This window comes from Palaemon carinicauda, chromosome 11 (assembly GCF_036898095.1).
Source record: "Palaemon carinicauda isolate YSFRI2023 chromosome 11, ASM3689809v2, whole genome shotgun sequence".
NCBI classification, from domain to species: Eukaryota; Metazoa; Arthropoda; class Malacostraca; order Decapoda; family Palaemonidae; genus Palaemon; species Palaemon carinicauda.
The window spans coordinates 30,754,899-30,759,898 of NC_090735.1; the positions used below are offsets into that span (position 1 = coordinate 30,754,899).

The 5,000-nt window shown below is 45.4% G+C and overlaps 1 pseudogene; it reads left to right on the forward strand.

Moving 5' to 3' along the window:
- Positions 1–1,267, forward strand: part of LOC137649654 (piggyBac transposable element-derived protein 4-like) — a 1,992-nt pseudogene extending 725 nt beyond the window's left edge.
- Positions 1,268–5,000: the final 3,733 nt, after the last annotated feature.

Consider the following 5,000-nt stretch of genomic DNA (forward strand, 5'->3'; position numbering starts at 1 on the left):
TGCCCAGAAGTGCGATGAACACATCCCCACCAGTGAAATGTGGAGCGTGGATACAGGTTGTGGTCTATACCGTGTGGCAATGTCCGAGGCTCGGTTCAGGTTCCTTATTCGGTGTCTAAGATTTGACGACCCACAAACGCGACAGGTTCGGCGAGAAGTTGACAAGTTTGCTGCTGTGAGGGAAATATGGGACATTTTTATTGAGAGATGTGGCAAACTGTATGTCCCCCATGAAAACCTCACTGTTGATGAGCAGCTACTGGGATTCAGGGGCCGCTGCCCCTTCCGTATGTACATTCCCAACAAGCCGGCCAAGTATGGAATCAAGCTCGTTCTCATCAATGATAGCAAGTCCAAGTACTTGGTTGGTGGCATCCCATACTTGGGGAAGCAGGGGACTCAACCAAAGGGCGGCCTTACACTCGGCCATCAGTTTACCCGAGAGCTAACGAGGCCTTACCATGGAACACACAGGAACGTCACAACTGACAACTGGTTTACCTCTGTTCCCCTGGTATCAGATCTCCTAAATAACTGTGGCATGACTCTTGTTGGCACAGTGCGCGCCAACAAGAAGGAGATACCGAAGGAGATGACGGACGAAGCTACAAGAGAGCGTGGATCAAGTGCCTTCCTGTACACAAAGGAAATGACTCTGGTGTCATATGTGTCTGATACATCCAAGACAACAAAGAAACTAGTGTTGCTCCTGTCATCTCAGCACACTCAGCCCAACATTGGCACTAAAGGAAAACCGGAGATCATTGAATTCTACAATTCAACAAAAGGAGGCGTTGATACGTTTGACCAGATGTGTTCCGGGAATTCCTGTTCGCGCAAAACAAGACGTTGGCCACTCTGTATTTTTTATGGAATGGTGAATGCTGCCAATGTAAACTCTTACATTTTATACAAGGAGAATATGGAAAGAGGGGGCAACAGAAAAGTCATATCACGCCAGAAATTCATGCTGCAGCTCTGGAAGGCCCTAATCACCCCATGGGCCACGTCACGGCTGGATTTACCCTTGCCCCGATCCTTGCAGTCCTTGATCACCACTGTCTGCAATGTACCATCACCAGGCAGTGCTGCAGGATCACCAGGGACATCTTTCTCAGCCAGCAGCGGTGCATTAGTGCGCTGTTGTGAGTGCCCGGTCAAGTCCGATAGGAAGACGCGTCACAGATGCAACAAGTGCGTCAAGCCGATGTGTCCTCGGCATCTGTATCCAGTCTGTGGTGACTGTATCTAACAGGTGAGTGTATATATAGTACTGTATGTGTTTCATTGATGTACTTTGAGTCATTTGAAGCATAATTTGCCATACTGCAAGTGTTGAATAGAAAAAAATTATTTTGGTATGTACTGAAAAATTTACCATTTTTTGTCTGTCTCCCATACAGATTGTATACGAGCTTGGGAAATGGGATTCAGCCAGTACGTAGTCCCATGACAGTAGAGAGTTCTACACCAACAAAAAACAAAATTCGGAAATCATTTTTTTTTTGTCAATTTAATTAGTAAAGTACTCCAAGAAAAGTCTATTTTTTTTCTGTATTTTTGAAAAAAAAATAAAAATATGATTTACAGGAGGATTTCATTTATAATAGCCTCAATAAGAGAGAAGGAGTTATATTTCATTCGTATGTGTTCCAAATAACAAGATTTTCAGGATAAGTATTTTATTTTAATTATTTAATTACCGGGTGAAATTCACCCAGGGTTACCTTTCATGTTACGGAAATGGAGGGTTACCGTTCTAGGGTTTTAAATAACTTAATTTAGATATCGTTCAAACATTAATCAATCGATTTTCAGAAGGTTCGATACGAAAGCTTAAAAAGATAAAATTTTACACTCAAATATATTTAGTTATCAAGTATGAATACAGACTTGAGAGTTTGAATGAGTCTCTCTCTCTCTCTCTCTCTCTCTCTCTCTCTCTCTTCTCTCTCTCTCACTCTCTCTACATATGCATATATATACAGTATATATATATATATATATATATATATATATATATATATATATATATATATATATATATATATATATATATATATATATATATATATATATATATATATATATATATATATATATATATATATATATATATACATGTATATATATATATTCATATATATATATATATATATATATATATATATATACTTATCAAATATGTATATATACACATTATATATATGTATACAAACACACACATATACACACATTATATATATATATATATATATATATATATATATATATATATATATATATATATATATATATATATATATATATATATATATTATACCAACCGTGTGTCACACAATTGTACATAATTATTTTGTATATATTATGCTTGTATCTGCGCTCTTCCCTCGCACTAAAAAGAACCTGAATGATCATGTCTCTGGTTTTGCTCTGTAACATTGTCTGTCTCTCGAACATGTTATGTCCTGTTGCCTTGAGGTTTTGTATATAAAGGAGTGTTCCTTAATAAACAACTCAGTTGATTGCATCCTGCCTTTGAGTTCACAACCCTCTCTCGGCCTGTCACATTGGTGACCCCGCAAGTCGACTCGCTTCCACCGCCTTCCACCCCATCCCCCTCGCCCCTTCATCGTTGGTACTATGACGGACTCTACGGCAGTTGGTGCTGCGGCCGATCCATTCAAACTTTCATCGTTTGCCAGCGGAGAGGCGTTTGCTTGGTTTCAGCGCGCAGAAGTCCAGTTTCGTATCAGGGGCGTGACTCGCTCAACCACCAAAGCGGATTATGTTCTCGCGGTGATGCCAGAGGACACCTTCCCAGAAATATCCGACTGGCTTTGTGAACAAGGAGACACCCCAATAGCGTATGACGCCCTCAAAACATACCTTCTGCAGCAGTACTCGCCGTCGCCAGCCGCCCGTATATCGAAGCTTTTTCAGCTCTCGCAACAACCGTTGGGGGACCAAAGGGCTTCGCTTACCCTCAGGGAAATGACCAGTATCTCTCGCCTTCAACCTGCCTCAGACGGCTCTCCTCGTGAGGTGAACCTACTTCGTGCCCTTTGGATACGCCGTTTACCCAAACCTGTATGCGCTGCCATACCCGATGTCGATAGTTTACCCATAAAGGACTTGATGACCAAAGCCGACGCCCTTATGGACAGCCACTTCAAGACCTCCATCAACGCCTCCACCCCTGACGACGACGATGCCTATTCAACGTCAACCGAAGCTGACATGAATGCCGTAGGACATATACGCCTACCCCGTGACGTGCCGAAGCGGCGATAAAGCCGCCCAGCACCCACCAATCTCTCGCGCCCCAACGAAAGACTTCTACAGCCACTTAATACCTCCCATCCGCCGCAGTTTTGCTACTACCACTTCAGATTCGGGGCAACCGCGAAGAAATGTGCCAAGGATTGTCAGTGGCCAAAAAACGTGTAAGTAGGCCATCGCTTGTGGCGGTGGCCTCCCATGTTTCTAATCTTTTCTTTTTACAGGATGCAGGAACGGGCGTGAGATTTTTGTTAGACACGGGTGCTTGTCGTTCTCTTTTGCCAAGGAAACTCTTCAAGGCACGACGTAGTCTGTCTACATCTGCCGACGTCCGCTTGGTAGCTGCCAACAGATTTGCGATACCCACCTACGGTTACGAGAACCTCACATTATCGTTCGGAAACGGTAAATTCAATTGGAAGTTTCTCGTTGCTGACGTCACAATGCCAATCCTCGGTGCGGATTTCCTCTTTCATTTCCACCTTCTGGTCGATGTCGCCCACCGACGATTGGTCAACGCAGACTCGTACTTGTCGACACCTCTTCAACCCACCCCCTCTAACCTCGCTCTCCACATCAGCGCACCCACGGATGCCTACGCCCACCTCCTCACATCGTACCCGGAAGTTTTCCGTCCAGAACTTCGCCAAACGCCCACGGTTCCTGCCAAGCACGGTATTTATCACCATATCAAGACGACGGGACCCCCAGTCTTCGCAAAATTCAGACGTCTGGCACCGGAACGATTGGCAGCCGCCAAACAGACGTTCGCCGAAATGGAGGAAATGGGCCTTTGCCAAAAGGCCTCCAGCCCATGATCGTCACCCTTACACATCGTTCTGAAGAAAGACGGCTCCCTCCGTCCGTGCGGGGATTACAGGCGCCTGAACATGCAAACAGAACCGGATCACTACCCCCTCCCAAACATTGCCGACGTGACCTCCTACCTGCACAAAGCGAAGGTTTTCTCTACGCTCGACCTCCTGAAGGGGTATTATCAGGTGCCTATGAACCCAGAAGACATCCCCAAGACCGCCATCACCACTCCGTTTGGTACATACACCTTCAATTACTCCTGTTTTGGCCTTCGTAATGCTGGGGCAACGTTTCAACGTCTCATATTAGGGGACCTCCCTTTCTGTGTATGTTATGTGGACGACATACTTGTGTTCTCCTCCTCAAAAGAGGAACACCTCCGTCACCTGCGCATCGTGCTCGACCGCCTGCAACAATATGGCCTTGTAGTCCGGTACGATAAGTGTACCTTTGGCGCCAACGAAGTGTCGTTCTTAGGGCACCGAATCACTCCTGAAGGAGTCCATCCCCTCCCTGAGAAGGTAGCAGCCGTTCAGAACTTCCCCGTGCCCTCGACCGTCAAAGCTCTGCAGGAATTCTTGGGCATGATCAACTATTATCACCGTTTTCTGCCAGCCATTGCCGCCACTCTTGTTTCCCTCTACGCCTCCCTCAAGGGCAAGCCAAAGGACCTGAAGTGGGGTTCCCTTCAAGAAGCAGCCTTTTGCAATTCAAAGAAGGCCCTATCAACTGCTGCAGCGCTCACTTTTCCTATCCCACACACCCCTCTCCTTCTCTCCAACGATGCCAGCGACGTCGCTATTGGTGCAGTACTCGAGCAGGTGGTCAAAGGCTCGCCCTGCCCATTGGCCTTCTTCAGCAGAAAACTGTCCAAGGCAGAATCGGGTTATTCTACCTTCGAT